The sequence below is a fragment of the Schistocerca cancellata genome, chromosome 4 (genome assembly GCF_023864275.1).
Source record: "Schistocerca cancellata isolate TAMUIC-IGC-003103 chromosome 4, iqSchCanc2.1, whole genome shotgun sequence".
In the NCBI taxonomy this organism is placed as follows: Eukaryota; Metazoa; Arthropoda; class Insecta; order Orthoptera; family Acrididae; genus Schistocerca; species Schistocerca cancellata.
The window spans coordinates 97,691,750-97,712,712 of record NC_064629.1 but is presented as its reverse complement, the minus strand read 5'-3'; the positions used below and the strand labels follow the sequence as shown (position 1 = coordinate 97,712,712).

Below are 20,963 nucleotides of genomic sequence, written 5' to 3'. Positions count from 1 at the left end.
AGCTCTGCGTAAGGCAAGGGACACCGAATCTAGTCAGATTTGCCGAACAATCATAGGGTTCAAATGCAGCGACATTGAGTTACGGCAGACTTTCAGCGAGAAAATGTGCATATTTAACCTAACTTGACCCATCTAATACAAGTTGAACTAATGAACACATTTACTCGTTACTTTAGGTCAAGTCAGAACAGTGAAACCAACGCATCAGCATCAGGATATAGAATTAATGAGGAGTGCAACTCCTAGGCAAACTAGAAACTTGTATCTATTGCTGGTTTGATTAGAGACTATTTTTCTGCGATGTTTAACGGATAAAGCTTGACTGTTAAATCTACTTAAATGGAAGTGCTGCATTGCCGTTAGTTAAAGATAAAAAGCTGCACCAGAGAAACCGAACTGTAGTAAAGTAGTACATTAGTTTGAAGTGTATTGTTATAATAATGAAATCAAAATGTACGAAGAGCATGAAGGAACTTTTTTTTCCTTAGATGTCGATGAATTACTGCTAATTAAGGAACTGATAAAAATTAAGTTTTAAAAACTCTTGTTTTCTGAAAAGTTACAATAAACTCACGAAATTTGCAGTAGCGCTTGAAATATACAATAAACACTTCCTCTCCAAAATTTCTGGCTTGTTGGGAATGATTTTTGCAGTTTCAAAACTTTTGTGACTTTTTAAAAAGATTTCATGATGCCTCCAGCTACTATTCCCTTTATTTCATGTACGATTGTACAATTTCGGGCTTAGGCCATTTTCAAGTATTTTATGGATGAGTTTTTAGTAGTAAATAATGCCACGTATGTCGTTGCTCGAAAATAACGTGCTCTAAAATAGCTTAAAACAATTCGGGTTTATTTTATGAGCATAACATGGAGTCATAGGAGCAACGACATACTTGGTGTAATTTACTACTAAAAAATAATGTATAAAATACTTGAAAATGGCCCAAGGCCGAAATTGTACAATCGTGCATGAAATAAAGTGAATGGAGCTGAAGGCATCATGAAATCTTTAAAAAAAAAAAAAATCATCGCAGCTGCAGACCCTATCGCATTGAAAAGTTTTTGACCTGTTCTTTATGAGCCTTACCCGTACTCGTCGCTGACTGGCCGCCGTTTCATAGACGTAGCTTTACAACGATGAGTTTCCGACATATTAAGAAAAATTTTGCTCGTTACTGCGTCACTCACCGTGATCTGAGTTTGTTGTTAAGGTCTGTTTACACCCTTTATAAGTGGAATTCTTGGTTTGGCTTGGTTCAAATGGCTCTGAGCACTATGGGACTCAACTGCTGAGGTCATTAGTCCCCTAGAACTTAGAACTAATTAAACCTAACTAACCTAAGGACATCACAAACATCCATGCCCGAGGCAGGATTCGAACCTGCGACCGTAGCGGTCTTGCGGTTCCAGGCTGCAGCGCCTTTAACCGCACGGCCACTTCGGCCGGCTTCTTGGTTTATTAAGTGGGTTGACGACTGTTTAAGATAGAAGCAGATTGATAACAAATTCTGTAGTCTCATAACAATTCTCTTAGGAGTGGCTTCTACTGAGCTAACCTTTGTTGCCTGGCCGCTCTACCTGGAATCTGCCACGTTCAAAGACGATCTTGTATGGGATCATGTGACTGTTTGTCAACTGCCGTATTAAAGAAGTACTCTGCGACTCGAGTGGTGTTTCTTGTGAAACGTTACGTTGTCGCCAGTGGCCCCTTTTCAGTTATAGCGCACAGACGCTAACAAGCCTCCCAATCATTCTCCAGCCGCTTTGCAGTTGTAGACAGGCCATACCTTTTCAATAGACAAGCCCAAATCTCAAAATACGGTAACAAAGTTTTAATAAACAAGTGTGCCTTTTTTATGCGCGTAACGACGTGTAGCTTACCCAGGGCTCGATACTGCTTATTGGGTACGCAAAAGACTTCTCGTGCACCAAAACCTAGCAACCCGTTGCACAACCAGGCTCACAGTTTCAGTATCACTTTGGAGAAAGGTAGAACATGTAATGGGTGTTGTAGTATGTGTGTCCAGAGTCATTCGTCGTGATATCTCAAGACCGCCGCTGTTCGTCTTCCAACTGAAAATGCCAGGTGGCTCTCGGTAAACGTAAAAAATTACTAAAAATATGAATACAGAAATCATTCCCTTGTATCTGAATGTTACGTGCCAAACAGAAACATAATACGTACAAATCTCGTGCAAAATATACTCTAAGTCATTACATTGTGGGTAGTAGTAGGTACCTATTACAGAGTAGTGGTAGCATTTGGGTTCAAATGGCTCTGAGCACTATGGGACTTAACATCTGAGGTCACCAGTCCCCTAGAACTTAGAACTACTTAAACCTAACTAACCTAAGGACATCACACACATCCATGCCCGAGGCAGGATTCGAACCTGCGACCGTAGCAGTCGCGCGGTTCCGGACTGCGCGCCTAGAACCGCTAGACCACCGCGGCCGGCTAGCATTTGGGGATCCGTAAACACAATTTTTCAGAATTATTGAGTTTTATTTCGTAAGAAATTGTACTTCGTTTCTTCAACCCTTCCTTCTTCTACGGATCTAATACGAGTCCAACATCGCTCCCCCGTGCTCAAAGCTCAGGTTCTGGGAACGCTCTTTAGTGTTGCATCAGACGAGTCTTTTTCCAACCGACTGAAATTTGCACGGCCAAGAAAATTAAAGAAAACCAGCCCAAACTGTGTGACATACGTTTTCTGCAGTTCCTATGCGATTGCGATACTTTTTTAAGATCACTATTGAGATGTCCGCCCCGATGCGCTGGCACGTTAGCTCAGCGTGTTCGGTCAGGGGTTAGCTACCCTCTGTAATAAAAAAACTGAGTGAACGGATCAAGGAACAACCTGAACGGGTGTCATGAGACGTCCGCCCCGAACATTACAACGAACAAAATAGAGCATAATGAGATCAACAAAGAATTAAGAAAAAAAAGATAGATGAATTGTGAGCGTGACGGACTGCCGTCCTAAGGGGCCCGGGTTTGATTTCCGGCTGTGTCGGGGATTTTCTCCGCTCAGGGAATGGGTGTTGTGTTGTCTTCATCATCATTGCATCCCCATCCGGCGCGCAGGTCGCCCAATGTGGCGTTGAATGTAATAAGACCTACACCCAGGCGGCCGCATCTGCCCCGTAAGGGGCCTCCCGGCCAATGACGCCAAACGCTCATTTCCATTTACTATTGAGATCTTACCAGTCGTGATAGAATCTGGTACAAATTTACGGCTATGACGCCCATCTTCGGACATTATCGAACCAAGAAGAAAAATAGTATGCCTTTTATATTAACTCCTAAATATATCAGAGTTAAACGTGATAGCGTTCTCCTTTGGTTTTCCGGTTTCAGTAATCGACTATGTTATGTATTATGCCTTAGGGAAACGAATATTATACTTTCCCCATCGAATTACAACCTATTAAATGGAAAGTAACTAAAGTTTTTGTTGTGCACTCGGAGCACATGTTTCTCAGCCTATCTGCAACAATGCTGAAATGTCAGATTTATTGTAATTCTTTGTCTAATGAATAGCTCAGTTGTCAGTACGTTTTCGACCCTTGTGATTTATACAGCATGGTATTTTGTTGCTAAGTGATTCAGGATTATCATTATCCACTGTTTTACATGCACTGACGAACCAAAACATGAACACTGCCAATCGCTAGACTGAATGTCACTAGTAGTGTTGCGAGCACGTGACAGAGTAAGGAAACTATATAGTCGGAACAGAGGCAAAACATTAATCATTCTAGCAACGATATCGGCAGCAAACGGAGAAGTACTTTGCCATAGCGACCTTGACAAAGGCGAAGCTGCTCAGCTGTTTACGTGCTACTGGGTCAAATGGCTCTGACAAGGGAACCTCCCCATCGCACCCCCCTCAGATTTAGTTATAAGTTGCACAGTGGATAGGCCTTGAAAAACTGAACACAGATCAATCAAGAAAACAGGAAGAAGTTGTGTGGAACTATGAAAAAAATAAGCAAAATATACAAACTGAGTAGTCCATGCACAAGATAGGCTACATCAAGGAATGTGTAAGTGCAGTAGAGCCGTGGCCCCGTGATCGGCGTGGGCGGCTGAGGAACCAGAGGTCCTTGGTTCAAGTCTGCGCTCTAGTGAAAAATTTCAATTTTTTATTTTCAGAGAATTATTATCTGTCCGTCCATTATGTTTTCATCACTTTTTTGGGAGTAATTATCACATCCACAAGAAATCCTAAATCGGGCAAGGTAGAAGAATCTTTTTACCCATTCGACAACATATTCCTGTCATGTGACGCACATGCCGTAACCAGTGTCGTATAGAATATATCAGACGTGTTTTCCTGCGGAGGAATCGGTTGACATATGACCTTGCGATCAAATGTTTTCGGTTCCCATTGGAGAGGCACGTCCTTTCGTCTACTGCCCGCACGGTTTTGCGGTGCGGTCGCAAAACACAGACACTAAACTTATTACAGTGAACAGAGACGCCAATGAACGAACGGACAGATCATAACTTTGCGAAAATAAAGAATGTAAAATTTTCATTGCAGGGAAGACTTGAACCAAGGACCTCTTTTACCGCAGCTGCTCACGCTGACCACGGTACAACGCCGTTCCTGCGCTGAGACCACCTTTAATGTTGCCTATCTTGCGCATGGGCTACTCAGTTTGTATATTTTGCTTATTTTTTTCATAGTTCCACACAACTTCTTCCTGTTTTCTCGATTGATCTGTGTTCCGTTTTTCAAGGCCTATCCACTGTGCCAACTTATAACTAAATCTGAGGGGGGTGCGATGGGGAGGTTCCCTTGTGAGCACTATAGGACTTAACTTCTGAGGTCATCAGTCCCCTAGAACTTAGAACTACTTAAACCTAACTGACCTAAGGACATCACACACATCCATGCCCGAGGCAGGATTCGAACCTGTGACCATAGCGGTCGCGCGGTTCCAGACTGTAGCGCCTAGAACCGCTCGGCCACCCCGGCCGGCTTTACGTGCTACTACCATAAGCATCTATGAAAAGTGGCTCAATGATGGTGGAACCACGAGTAAGTCGCAACGTGTTAGACGTCCTCCCCTCATAACATCCCGGTCTGTGATTTGGATAGGCGGCGATCTGTGGCACATCAGACGACCGAGTACATTGCTGATGGAGTTGCAGGTGTTTTGGAGCACACTGTTCAGCGCACAATGTTGATCATGGTGCTCCGCAGCATACGACCCTTACATTTTCCGACACTGACCAAACAACATCCCCAATTGTGGTTTTAGTGACCACAGGATCATCGAGATTAGATCGTGGATCAATGGAAACGTTTCCCTGATCGGATTAACCATATTTCTCGATACACCATGTCGATTCTTATGTCTGGATATGATGATGATGATGTTTGGTTTGTGGGGCGCTCAACTGCGTGGTTATCAGCGCCCGTACAATTACCCAGTCTTTGCTCAGTCCAATTTCGCCACTTTCCTGGATGATGATGAAATGATGAGGACAACACAAACACCCAGTCATCTCGAGGCAGGTGAAAATCCCTGACCCCGCCGGGAATCGAACCCGGGACCCCGTGCTCGGGAAGCGAAAACGCTACCGCGAGATCACGAGCGGCGGACGTATGTCTGGATATGCAGTCATCCACATGAACAGCTGCTGAAAACATTCACCACGACATGAACACAGGCTATTGGTGGCAGTATTATATTAAAGGGAAATTCATCTGTGCTTGCATGAGGGATGTGGTAGTAAGCGAAGGCATCGTGACAGCTGTGGGCTACGTGAACATTGTTGCACACCACTGCATCACTTCACACTGCATGTTTTTCCGTCGGTAACTGCATCATCCAACAGGATAACTGTCTGTATTACAAGGCTATAATCGTGTTACAGTAGTTTCAGGGGCATGATGTCAGCAGTGGGATACTATTAGTTCTACACCATTCTGCATTGTTGCCAAATCTATTCAAGTTGGCGGACCCTACACCACATCTTTGCCCCTGGTGTGAAGGTGGCAATGGCGCACTGATGATATCATCAGTTTCCCCTCTCTCCCCTCGCCCCTTCCCGGCCACTTACCTTGCCATCCCCAACCCTCCCCACATCCCGCATCCCTTCCCCACTTGGAAAAATGGAGGGCAAACTCACTCAGTCTGTCCTGAGCTGTTGGTGTGGAAGGACAGAGGGTAGTTTATTTTTTTTCTTTTGGGTGTTATCCTGGTGGAAAATGCATCCTAAAATTTTTTCTTGTGCATGCACTCACCTAGACATATGGAGACAGACTGACCCAGTTCAAATTACCACCACCAAAGGGTACTTCAAATTTTGACATCATGAGTGAAAACATTGGTGGGAACCAACAGGAGCACTTACACTGGGGGAAAAGCCAGGAATCCAGATGCAGACGTGTTCGGTATTGTTTACATTCTTCAGCAGCACCCATGTGCAGAACGCATGTGAGAAGATAAGGAATGAATTGCTCAGCTTTCACCAGTCCTTCCCAGAAAATGAGATTTGGTTACATCAAAGCAGGTGCAAATCCCCTGGGATGGGTATTGTTCATGTTGTGTACATAGTTCCGCGTAGTCAGCGCGTACACAACTTTCCCACTAGAGCGCGCCCCGCTAAGCACAACAGCGCAGGCGCAGCGCTCGTCCGTCTCCGCTCTACGAGATGGCGCTGCCATAAAGACGGAACAAATTCTGCTTCCGCCGAACCGCGTATTAATATGTAACGCAGCCAATGAGATTGCTGCTAACGTAGAACCTTTTCTCCTCGCGGATCACACTCGCGCAGTGATACCTGAATATGCGAGGCATTATAACGAGTGTACAGGCCTCCGATTAGTCAGTCTGCATTAGTCTGTAGTCAAGTTTCAGTCTGCACCTAATAAGATTATCATATTCCTGTACATAGCCATGAAGGTAAATGTATAGACACTTTGTCAAGTATCAGAGATATGTGAGAATAAGATTAACGTATCAAGACGAAAGGAACTTCAGATAGTCAATTGTAAACAGCATCCAGAATCAAGTTACGTAATGTCTATGATTTTTATTATTTTAATAAATGTGTGTGAAAATTAATCAAGTTCTGTTTAAAGTTGGTCACCGTCAATCTGCTACTCTAAGCGTGCAAGTGGCATTTCTATCGTCTGACCCAACGGCAGAAGATAAACACGCCACGATAAGACCACGAGACATATTGCTGACACTCGCCTACTTCGTTAGAGCGACAAGTCGAATAATCTGTTGGTGTGTGTACCGAAGGTCTTACAGTACGCACACCGCAGTTCACATCCTTCACGATGACCCACACATGAAACACTGGTGGGAAGACAAGGAATGCTTTAGTCGGCGTTCACTAGCCCTCTCTGGAAAAATAGCAGCTGTCGGCTACATCAAAGATGGCGCAAAATCCTCTGGGACAGGTGTCGTTCACAAGGTACACGTTCATTCCAGGGATGCGTTTGAAGAAACTATGTGTGGAAACAGAAAACGCACCCTTCTTTTTCGGTGACATCAAAACAGATATAAATCCTCTTGTTAGGGTATTGTTCACAAGGTTCACATTCGATGAAAACCTGTTGTCAGGTATGTCAAAGTTGGTGCATAATTCCTAGGACCGGCCTGCCGATAGACAAATGAATAGCTGCTTGCAGGGACATAAGGATGAGTAATAATATTAGAACAACGACTCGTTTTTTTCCTTTATTGTATTTGCAGTTCCTGATCAGGGCTGGCAGCAGCATAGGCGCTGCTCTACAGCCAAGAGACATTACAAGTAGACAGGAAGACATTTAAAACAGTATAAAGAAGAACACATGGCAGATTATAGAAAAGAGGTGGAACATAAGAGAAGAAAGCATACAAAAAGCGGCGACTGTAAAACGGAGGTAAAAATCGAAGAAAGTATTTTACACAAAGAAAACTCAGACTGTAAGGATTAAAAGGCACCAGGGAATGTATGGCTGGAGCATAAAAAGTCGCAGAACGTTTAAGACAGCCACGTGAGCGACGGAGTAGCATGATATATTCATGGACTATGTACAGGTCGAGCACAAAATTAAAATCACATTACCTGATGACAATGGATAACCGAACGTAACACTAACGCAACACACTTGTGAATGAATAAAAACCTCGGAGGATCTGCCAGGTTTTGGGGGCAAGAGAGAAGGAAAGAGAAGGCGAGAAGGAGGGGAGAGAAAGGGAGATGAGGTTGGGGGCGCGCCGAAGGGCGCCTAGGGAGGGATGGGACAAGGGAGGAAAACAGCCGAGGAGGGGATGCAGGGACTAGGGGGCAGAAGGAGGAAGATCCGCTCTGGGAGAAGGAGGGTAGAGGGAAAGGGGCCCCTGGGGAGGGGGGAACAAGGCCAGGTTACAGTTGGTAGGAAGGGTAGAAGTCATGGCTAAGGTCAACATCCGGGATGGTGAGGTGCTGGAAATTGTCCTGATGAAGAAAATGGAGGGTGTGGAGGTGGAGAGAGGAAAGGATACAGCGATAGAGGCATCGCAATGGGTGGGGGGTGGAGAGGAAGGAGAAAACCAGAGGGTGGGGGATCAGGCCTGTGTACAGTGTACAGGATGCGGAAATGTTGGAGGAAAAGGAGGAGATGGGGGAACTAGATGAGGTCTTACAGGATTCGTGGGGGGGAAGAAAGGTGGATACGGAAGGCAAGGTGGAGCACATGGTGTTCTAGGATTTGGAAGGCCTTACAAAAGCGATAGGGGGGGGGGGTGCGGAGATACAGGCAACGCTGGCACAACAGAGGATAGGACAGATGTGGGATTTTTAGGTATGGAGGATGGTGGATGGATGCAATCCCCACATCCGGCCAGACAGAAGTTTCAGGAGGCAGAAGTGGGAATGGGATTTCTGCTGGATGTTCAGGAGAGGGGGGGGGGGCGGGTGAGGTGACGATCAGGGGTGAGGCCAAGGTATCTCAGGCTGGGGGCGAGCTGGATGGTACAACCATAAATTGTTAGGTGGAATTCATAGAGACAGAAGGTGGTGCAGCCTATGATGATTCCTGTGTTTTGGAGGGGTTGATACAAAGGAACCACTGGTTACACCACATGATGAGGTGGGTTTGGGGGGGGGGGTGTTGGGAGTGTTGAAGGGTAGGATAGAGAGCCAGGAAAGAAGTTTCATCAGCATATTGAAGGAGGTGGACGGGTGGGTGTGGCTTGGGAATATCGACAGTGTACAGGAGACAGAGGTGAGGGAAGAGGACGGAGCCCTGGGGGACGCCAGCATTGGAATAAAAGATACGGGAGTTGGTGCTGTGGAGGGTTACATAGGAACGATGGCGTGAGAAGAAGGAACCGACCAGACAGACAAAATTGATAGGCAGGGCGTTGGTTTGGAGTTTGAAGAGGAGACTGGGATGCCATATGCAGTCATAGGCATTTTGGAGGTCGAGGGAAATAAAAATGGCAGAGCGACGGGAGTTAAGTTGCAGTGAGAAAAGTTGGACGAGGTTAAGGAGGTGGTCTTCGGTAGAGAAGGAGGGTCGGAAGCCACACTGGGTAAGGGGGAGGATCGCGACCCGCTATCCCAGTGGTGCTATAAATCGATGCTCCTCATAGGCTCAAGTCATGTAGCAACATGATTGGGGAATGAAACACACTTATACCTAGTTACGAGTCGGAAGTCGCACATTCAAGCCAAAAGAAGCGACATTTTTTACGAGTGTAGTGCTTATTATCTTACTTGCACATGGCACCTCAAGACCAAAGAACTGACCAGTCAGCTTCAGTTTAGTCCAGCGTCATATACCGAGTGTGTTGTGTATCTCAACAGCCGACAGGCGGAGCCTTTACTTGTACTTGCCAGCCGCGACAAGGTAAGCAGCCTCTTCCATTGGCCGAGTCCTCGTGGCCACGCCTGGCGCGACCCGCGGACCAGCGTCGCTAACCCGTAACACACTGCGAGACAAGCAGGCGCGGCTTGGAATCGCATTATGATTACTTGTTGATTATTAGTGTGAACATCCTGTACAATACTGTGGCATAAGCTGTATTTCCCCTACGTATTCTCTTATCCCACAAAACAAATCTTTTCTTACCAGTTTAATATCTGGCATGTTCTGCGTCACAGGACTGGAAAATTAAATTCCTTTTTGGCTCATGATGGAGTGCTAAAGTATGCTTTACCTCTATCACAGGACACCTCCTCACTTTCCAACTCTCTTAAGCTAGTCAAGTGACTCGTCGGCTTAAGGTAGCCAGACAGCAACAGTGATATGTATTGATTATCTAATTGATTAAATTGAGTCGCTTCCGGTGGCGAGTGTTTTTTCCTGCAGTCGGATTACACTTGCAAGGTAACTCAAATGGGAATCCCTGGAGGGCTGGCGATGTTCTTTTCGAGGAACACTTTTGAGAAAATTTAGAGAACCGACATTTTGAGTTGACTGCAGAAGGATGCTATTGCTGTCAACATGCATTTTGCGTAAGGAGTCATATAGACAGTCTTTTCTCCCTCACTTTATTTGCGAATGGAATAGGAAAGGAAATGACTTTTAGTGGTACAGGGTACCCTCCGCCACGCACTGTACAATGGCTTGCAAAGTATGCATGTAGAGGTAGATGTAAATTCAGTCTACCTATGAAGATGTCAATCCATTTATGTACAGGCACACAAAACTCATTAAAGAATGTTGTCTCTTATTTACACAGCAAACAGAAGACAGAACCTCTGCTGTTAATTGTCTTTCAGTAAAAACCTTCATATTAGCTTGTATTAAAAACCACACAGAAATTTCAACCCATGGGTTATTCGTTTCATTACAATATTTTAACCCTCCACCATTATGGAAAAACATGGTTTTATCTCTTTCACCAGCACAGAAGTATCCAATTTCACTTAGTTTGTCAGGATGTTGCTTAATTGCTAAAAACCAACCTCTAAAAGCTGCCAGTTTCGCATCATTTTGTTTAGGGAGAGCTAACCAAATCTCCCCCACATCACATGTTGAACCTCATAACGTTGCTGATCCAGGAATGAATGTGGCAGCATCTCCATTCAGCACAGATTACAAGTATCTTACAAAACGAACAGTTCGACCCACCTATGTGCCTCCCCAATACTCTCAGACATCTACTATGTTACAGAGCGACCTGCTTTCAAATCTGCATTTATACGTGGCCTACTACAAAGATCCAAGATGCTGACACTTCTGTTCACATCATCACGACTTCTGGCTATGTATTCTAAATTTGATTGTAAATGTAGTACAGTTGTATTCGCCTAGGGCATCAGTTTCTTTTTCTGTATATATGAGTACTGGGTTGTAATCGGAGGCCCCCAGATCCTGCCCTTGATCTACCACTGGTGAATCTACCTCCAGACATCATTCCACACCGTCGAACTCTATCCTGGCCAGAACGCTTGATATACACACTCTATTCCATTCCTGTCCCAAGTAAACCTTGTACTGTGGGAGCCCCTGTGAGAAACTGATTTTCGCCTGCCTTCCAGGGATTCCCATTTAAGTTACCTGCCCAGTGAAGTCCGACTGTAGGAAAAAATTACTCACCACACAAAGGGACTCTGATGATCTATTTAATTAATTAGTCAATCAGTTTGATATCAATGACGTGCCGCCAGATGGGTAGATACAATGGCGAGATTGTCATGGATATCATTCACTAGTTGGATCAATAGTCACACGTTTTTTCGTTGCACCGAGATCTTTTAACGACATTTAAATCTCCCACATACACACAGGGGGAAGACCATTTTAATAATATCACCTATATTATCGGATTCATAAAGTGATACATTGTATTAACCTGATATTTACAACACCTCTGTGCTGCTATTTGGCTACCTTTAGAGACTTCATATAGAACTCAAAAGTGACGTGTCATCTTGTGACGGAGGTAGATCATCCTCTTAGTCCTGCTCATGAACCAAAAACGGGTTTAATATTCTTGTCCTGTGATGTAGGGTATAACAGGCTGATAATAACATTTTTTTAGCTTGGGGATTTAAATCTCCCACCTACACACAGGGAGAAGACCATTTTAATAATATCACCTATATTATCGGATTCATAAAGTGATACATTGTATTAACCTGATATTTACAACACCTCTTTGCTGCTATTTGGCTACCTTTAGAGACTTCATATAGAACTCAAAAGTGACGTGTCATCTTGTGACGGAGGTAGATCATCCTCTTAGTCCTGCTCATGAACCAAAAACGGGTTTAATATTCTTGTCCTGTGATGTAGGGTATAACAGGCTGATAATAACATTTTTTTAGCTTGGGGATTTAAATCTCCCACCTACACACAGGGAGAAGACCATTTTAATAATATCACCTATATTATCGGATTCATAAAGTGATACATTGTATTAACCTGATATTTACAACACCTCTTTGCTGCTATTTGGCTACCTTTAGAGACTTCATATAGAACTCAAAAGTGACGTGTCATCTTGTGACGGAGATAGATCATGCTCTTAGTCTTGCTCATGAGTCAAAAACGAGTTTAATATTCTTGTCCTGTGATGTAGGATATAACAGGCTGTTAAGAACAATTTTTTTTTAACTTGGTGAGACAATAATAGAGGAAAAGTAACCTATGCCACACTGTTGTACAGGAGTTTCGCACTAATAATCAACAAGCAACGACACTTTGCCGATGTGGAAACAAATATATTCTGCGATTTCTTGTAGGTTCGAAAATAACACGCATAATGGGGAGTGATCTACATTTCGCGTGAGAAATTCCAGGATATGGACAACATCCCCGTCTCAGATTAGGTAAAGCGGACTATTGTAAACTGTTGATTCTGTGTTGGGAGGTGGAACTGCAAATTGAACTCAAGGTCTAAGCCGCGCCTTGTCTCGCAATGTGCTTGGAGTTAGCGACCTCAGTCCGCAGTCAGCGGTAGGCGTGGCCAAGAGAGCTCGGAGGACTGGAAGCCACGGTTTACCCTGTGTTTACTGGCAGGTACGAAGAAAGGCTCCAGCTCTTCAGGTACGCAATACACTCGCTGAATGGTGCTGGACTACACTGGAGGTGACTGGCCAGTTTTGTCATTCTGAGATGCCATGTTCAAATAAGACAATGAGCGCAGCACTCATGAAAAATATCGTACGACGTAATATATTTCACATGTATTTGTTGGCTAAGTTGCACCTTGCGAGTCATAAATAGATATGAGAGTGTTTTATTCCCCAGTACTGTTGATACATGATTCGTGTATGAAGGGAGCATGGATTTATAGCAGGGACAGTGGATCGCTGTGGTTCTCCCCCCCCCCCCCCCCTTCCATCGGCCCTTGCCTGTGGTGTGTCATCTTCCATCTTCTTGCCGACTTTTTAGTGCAGTGTTTCCACTGATTGTTAAGTGTTGTGCGTCTTTTCCGAATTGTTGCGAACGGACATCATACAGTCGCCGGGTGCGATTTGTATATCTCTTGCGAACAGAAACCACACTGTCGCCGTGTATTTTTAATTGTCTGTCAACTATTTTCCCTGTCTGCTTCCTGTGTATTTTATTATCATCGTCCACCATTTGTTTTATGTTTTAACTTTCCACAATTTTCCGCCGTTTTACAATTTACGTCACCGTTTTATCGCCTGCTTTTATTGTTTGTTATTTCTTATGTTTTAAAAATTCTGTAGGCTGAAGAAAAGCGTACTAAGCTGCTGCCAGCCAGCCCCCTTCGGGGGAATCGAAATCCAATAAAGGAAAAAAAAAGTGGATCGCTTATCTTCTCCCACGCAGCTAATCACTTGTGTATCAGCAGTCCAGTCCCAGGTATTAAGTGGCAGCTTTTATGTAGCCGACAACAGGTTTTTCTGGTATGTGGACCTTCTTAAGAATACCTCTCCCAGAGTAAGTACACCTGTTTTGATGTCGCTGACAGAGTGCTGCGTTTTCTGTCTCCACACACAAACGGTTGCTTCAAAGGCATCTCTGGAATGTAGACCTTGTGAACAATACCAGTCCTAGAGGATTTTGCGCCAACTTTTATGTGACCAACAACCGGTTTTCTCCAGGGAGCACTGGTGAATACTCACAGAAGCATTCTCTGTCTTCTCATCATCGTTTTCTGTGTGAGTGGTCCTGAAGGATGTGAACGCTATCTGACGTGTCTGAACCTGCAGGTATGGGTTTTCCACCTGTGTAAGCATTCACATTGATTCCCACGATTTTTTTATCGGTGATGTCACAGTTTTGAGTGCCCTCTGGTGGCGGGTACATCAGCTAGGTCAGTCCGACTGCAAATGCTAAGATGAGCATATGCACACATAAATTTTCAAGAAGCGTCTCCCAACAGGATAACACCCAAAATACAAAAAATAAACTACACTATGCCCTACACACCAGCAGCTCAGGACAGACATTTCTCCTGCCAATTTTGTGGGTGAGGGAGGGGGGGAGAGGATGGGAGGAGAGGAGGAGAAGTGTAGGATCTGAAGCAGAGGAGGGGGAGGAGAACACATGACATCGTCAGTGTGACGTTGTCATAGCTACGCCAGGGACAGGGGTTGGGTGGAGTGTCCGCCATCTTCAATAAATTTTCAACAATGAAGTAGTAAAGAACGATCTTTATCTTGCTACTGATGTCTTGGTCACGAAATACGCCTGATCTGAACCTCATGGAACACATCTGCAACACTACTGGGGCCAGCTCTATTCTGTCAAACCACCGACCCTTAAGTTATGGATGCATGGATAGTTGTGCATACCTCCAGCAACCTACCACCAGTTGTCGAATCCATGCCATACACAATGGCTGCTGTGTTGCGTTCTAAAGATGGATCAGCACGCTATTAAGCTGATGATCGCTATGTTTTGACTCATCACTACAGCTTTTAAAGTTGCGTGGTAAACAGCACTTTCATTTCCTTCGCTGTTTTCCTTTCGTTAAATCGCCAAGCCATCTTTGCATACATTTCTCAGAGATATCCTATTACTGGCATAGCTTGGTCATGCAAGCTCTTTGAGCTACTTCTTTGTATAACACTGTTGTAGCAGGGTTCATCTTCACCTTTGGCGAGTAACGCTTGGTTCGGCCAAGCACGTCCGAGAGCTGTTGAGTGGGCCACGAGGCCGACAAAGTTTCAGTAGACTATAGGGGTGTTTTGGACGCGCCAGCAATAAGTTGTAAGCTAATCGGAGCTGATGTTTGGAGCACCAAATTCGTAAAGATCGTTACAGTTATTTCCAGTGATGGTAATACGCAACATTTGAGATATTCCAACTGGGAGAAATTAGTATTTACACATTTAAGTTGCCTTCGAGTCGCGTGTTTGGATTGTGAACTTGGACTTGTGTTCTATCGCGTGGTATTACAGAGATTCAGAGATCGATTACTTTTCATAAGCTGGAAGCTGACTGCAGGACCGTCACGCAGTTATTCAGTATAGTGCTTTATACCCTCAATTTAGTCATCCTCTCATCCCTTAAATGTATTGAACGCACTGTTGGAATACGTCCATACGAAACTTGCATTTCTACGATTGCTGGAAATTCGATTCATGTTCACGGGTATTATAGAACTATCTATTGTTTGATACTTCCGTGGTTAATGCAGAGAGTCAATTCTGTATTTTGCCGGCCTGGAACTGCGCGGCCGCTACGGTCGCAGGTTCGAATCCTGCCTCGGGCATGGATGTGTGTGCTGTTCTTAGGTTAGTTAGATTTAAGTAGTTCTAAGTTCTAGGGGACTGATGACCTCAGATGTTGAGTCCCATAGTGCTCAGAGCCATTTGAACCAGCCACTTCTGTATTTTGTTTACTCGTTTATGCACTCAAAAAAAAATGGTTCAAATGGCTCTGAGCACTATGGGACTTATCTATGGTCATCAGTCCCCTAGAACTACTTAAACCTAACTAACCTAAGGACAGCACACAACACCCAGCCATCACGACACAGAGAAAATCCCTGACCCCGCCGGGAATCGAATCCGGAAACCCGGGCGTGGGAAACGAGAACGCTACCGCACGACCACGAGATGCGGGCGTTTATGCACTCCTCAGTCATATGATTTTCATGTATAATATTAATGCACATGTTTCCGACATCATTGTTGACAATATTCTCTTTACCAATTCAATGATAACTATGAAACAGGTAACGAAATAGTTCATTCGGATGCTACCACGAATTAGTAGTAAATATTCCGCTCTCTTCGACGATAATTTTCAGGTTTTCTAAGGTGAGTTTCGCCGACGATGCTGGGAGCTACGCTGTGGCAGATGATTGAAATACACTGGCAGAAAAAAATACCGACACAAAGAAAGAGTCGTTTCAGATGAAAGAAAGTTTGAGATGAAAGAAAGTTAGCAAACTTGTTTCTACATCTGAAAAACGATGTCTGTTCAAATTTCGCACTAGTCGAATAAGAATGGCGGTAGTACCACCACTATGTGGATGCAAATGAGGTTTGTTTTAAATACGCGCTGCAACGATCGTGAGCGTTCGTTACCTTTGAGACTGGACCTGATGAGTTGATGTTAGTAATGTCTTCAATACGACGAAGACACTATTATCAAGAGCTTATTAAGTTTAACGAGATCGTGTACTCGGGGTACGGGAAGCTGGAAATTCCTTCCGCGATACTGCAGAAGGATACGCAGGAATGTAGCCACTGTACATGATTATTGGCAGCGTTGGTCACGGGAAGGCACGCTCCTAAGGATACCGGACTCCGGACGGCCGTATGGTACTACCGAGAGGAAGACTGTCGTTACCAGCTTATAGCTACTTACTACATTTGCTGTAGCAATTCGAGCAGCAGTTGGCACTACAGAGACACACCGAAATGTTACAAATCGTGTAAATATGCGAACTACAGCGGTAAATGAAAATTTGTTCCAAGACTGGGGCTCAAACCAGGGTCTCCTGCTCACTAACGAAGATCCGCTAATCACTACGCCACCCTGGCACAATGGCTTTCCACAAGTGCACGGACTACTCAAGCGCGCCCTCTCTTCAGTCCAAATTTTCATCCATGCCTCAGCCCACTCGTATTCTCAATAAACTCGAAAGGCCTGCATATGTAAAGTCGTGCTCAAAAGTATCCGAACGACCTGAATTGCATTTCGCCTCATTCTAATGCAACCCACATAGCGCAGCTGTCTAGCAGGTCCACAGTTCGCCCCTCGGTACAGTCGTTTGACTATTGAAAATGGTTCCAACAAGTCACCACTAGAAAACACTGCTCTGTATCGCAATAACTCAAGATGTTAAGTAATATCAAGGTACTACAAATATCAGGGAACATCTCATCACAGATAAGACGGTTCTTCAGGCTTGTAAGTTCACATTTATTACAATTACAATAAATGACATACATGGAATGTTACCACTCTCATTATTACGTCAGATAAGTAATTCACGTAGTAAGTTCGTCGTATTCATGATTTTCTCTTCAAAATAACATAGCGTACTTATTATTTAACACAAAATGACATTAAAAATTTAAGTTATTCACGAGCAGCTAGTTGAGAATATGTATGAACAAATGGCACGACGAACCGTCTCGGCCCGCATCTCGTGGTCGTGCGGTAGCGTTCTCGCTTCCCACGCCCGGGTTCCCGGGTTCGATTCCCTGCGGGGTCAGGGATTTTCTCTGCCTCGTGATGGCTGGGTGTTGTGTGCTGTCCTTAGGTTAGTTAGGTTTAAGTAGTTCTAAGTTCTAGGGGACTTATGACCACAGCAGTTGAGTCCCATAGTGCTCAAAGCCATTTGAACCATTTTTTTGAACAGTCTCGTTCAGCATATGGATTCAAACCCAGGTCATGCAGACTAAGCAAAGACTTTGTGACTGACGGAAACTAACAGTCATTCCTGACTAGGCATACAGAGAGTGATATACCTCGATTTTAGACAGTATCAGTTAGCAAATATCAACTTTAAATTACATAACGTAAACATTGTTAAGGGACGCGAATTCCTACTCAGCATCTATTGTCCTTGTTAACGAACTACGAGAGATGTTAAATATTGCTTCTTCACAAGTAACTTACTTGAAATGCCGTGAGGTAAAGCTTTGTGTTGGACAGGGATTCGAACCCATAACCTAATTGGATTGTCATCGAAGCACAATCAACTGTGACATATCGTATTTTCTCAGCAGTAGCTAGATGTTTTAACTGAAATGACGAGACGAAACATTAATTTTTTCTTTCCCAGGACTCCAACCTGGCACCTATCACTGTTATATTCTAGAGAAAAAGAACGTTAAAAAGGGGTTTGTTACACCAGCAGCGACATGTGAGCATGTTCGAACTAGAAATAATATGACGAAGAGTTCAGTGCTGGCTGGGAATCGAGCCCCACACATATCGTTGTTGACTGTACAAAAAGAGACGTCAGCTACCGAATTTTTCTCCACCAGCAGCTCGGAATAACATCCTTAAATTTACAATGATTTCGCAAACAATTCTGTGTCTCACTGGGGCTCAATACGTCAGATATCGTTAGTGTTGACAACGAATGAAAATACATTAAAAATCAAAATTATTACCCACCAGCAGATAGGTGTTCTCATGCTAGAGCTTGATAATACATAATGAAAGCTTTAGTGCCGGGCCAGGATTAGAACCCTTTCACGCGCAATATGTGGAGATGTTGAGGAATCTGCAGTTTTGAACAAACAACAAATTGCAGTCGAGCTGTATTGTCACGAAGGGATCAAATTCCGCGTTTAGGGCGGTCTGAGCTGCATTCCCAGATCAGAACCAATTTTATCGACATACAGAAGCTCAAATAAAAGATGGAGTAAGTGTCCTGTGACCCTACATAGCGTTTGTTTCGTCACTAGAAATAAATAACTAGTATAAGAAAGGTTACTGTTGATAGAGTTTCTACGTGTCGCGACTCCTGACTTTATTGTGGGTCAACCCAACGTCTACTTGGTAGAGAAGGAATATCATGTTTAACATGAATTTCAGACCACAATGCCATTATACCTTCTTCACTCGGCGTAGCCAGAAGAGAACAAAATCTGTCTCTCCTTATCAAAAATCATCAGCAGAAGTTGGAAACGAACCCAGACCATAAGTATATGAACATAGCATCAATCCAAGAGACCACCAAATTCTCTTCTTTGTAACTCATTTTTCTATCATAACAATGTTGCGCCACACTGGATGAGAATTCTGACACACAGACTCCCTGTAGTGGTTTGCAGCATGTTCAGTACATTCATTTACTTGGTTGGCCGAATCGCCATGAACTAGCTGCCTCGGCTACCCAGTGCATACATTCGACTCTATTTTGTAATCACCGAAATAAAATGACGTAACTGCCACCTACACAGAACTGCCAGCAGTATAGGATGCATAAATTTAAACAGGAAGTGTTCCTTTCGACTTGAGCTACTCTATTGCACTATCTGTTTGTTAAAAAAGTCGTGCAGTGCAAAAGAAAAGCTGTAACTGTTTGTCTCTCAGAAGTCTAGATCCGGCCATATGCATTATCTCACAGCACTGTGCAATGCAAAAGTTCTGGAGGAATTGTTGTTGAGTTTTGGAGGTGTAGCTCTGCGTCAGCTAGTAGCGTAACGGTAAGCGTCGCGCACTGTTGATAAGACGTCGCGAGTGTGGGGTACATTCACTGCTACATTTTTTAAAACGCCATACTGCTGTCTGCTGAAGTTATCGACCTAATGGAACTTTGAACATAATTCCCTTCACTTCTCAACCCAAAACAGTCGGATGTGGAAAAGGGGCTAACTTCTGCGAGATTTTGCTCTTTTCAGGTTTGATAGATGGCCAGGCTGCAGATGCATCTCGAAACTTTTGTGTTATGTATGGGGAGAGCGCATTGCGCCAAAATACGTCATAAAAGTATTTTCTACATTAGCTGTCGTGTGGCAGTGGCATTTTATTCTTCATAAAACCTTGTTCGACAGCTTTAACTCGGAACAAGTTTTATACATGCATGTAATCAATAAACTGCATGTGCATTGTCAGACTGTTATACATAACATCAGAGAATTCGCATATATCGTTGATGATTAATTTCTCTCTCATGTTAACTAATGTTTAACAACACTAAAAGAAACCGTACGAAAATTGTGCACTGTATTATAAGAAATGAAATAAAACTACCCACGCTAACCTTACGGCGAAAGTCTGTTTCAATAAAACTGAGTATCTGTACACAAGCGTGCCTCTATCAGCACAAATTAGTGAACTACTAATCACTTAGATTTCTATTGGGTCTGAGTTTGATTTGTATACAGTGTCATACTCAAGTGGTATGCAACTGTGGCATTTCATAAATAAAGTTATGTATTCCTAGTAACCCAAAATTTGTTTGTCAGCAGCGGAAAGAGGCGTTACCTGTTGTGCAGCATTGTAAGTTTTTCATCATTGCACTATGAGCCGAAAGTATTTTCTTGCGTTTCCTTATCGATGTGTGATCTGACTGCTTGTAGCTCTTTCACAGAAAGGATAAAAGCGTTACAGTCAGCAAGACTGGAACCGCAAACCATAACAGATGTTTTCTCTCAGGTTAGCACGTTTCCACAGAGCTAGGGAAGAGGCATGCGTCTATTTCTCCTCTCCTCTTACGAGACCAGTATATATTTTGGGGGAAACTGTAATCGTTATGGAAGATTATACACCTGAATGTTTGACACAACTGGTAGGAGAAAACGCTGCATAATAACCAAACCACACGCCTCCTCTCCGTATCCAGCTGTGACATGAGCATGGGATTCTCCTCACATACCGCTACAGAGCTGTTCCTAGCACAGCTGAGAATTGGCAACACCGTCACAAACATTTGGCAACACTGTGACAGTGCAATCACTTCCACGTATGGTACTGAATTGACTCGCTAAATTCGCTTGATATTCCCTTTCCATTTGAATGACTCGTGCTATATAACCCTCATGTAAACTAAGACACTGAGACTGAAAATTCAATTTTTTGGCTAAAGAAATGCTGTTCTTCACGGTCAGTTCTAACCGTGGC

General features: G+C 43.8%; 1 pseudogene; it reads left to right on the top strand.

The window, feature by feature from the left end:
- The first annotated feature begins 10,040 nt into the window (after nt 1-10,040).
- Nucleotides 10,041-10,198, top strand: LOC126186544 (U2 spliceosomal RNA; annotated as a pseudogene).
- The last annotated feature ends 10,765 nt before the right edge of the window (nt 10,199-20,963 follow it).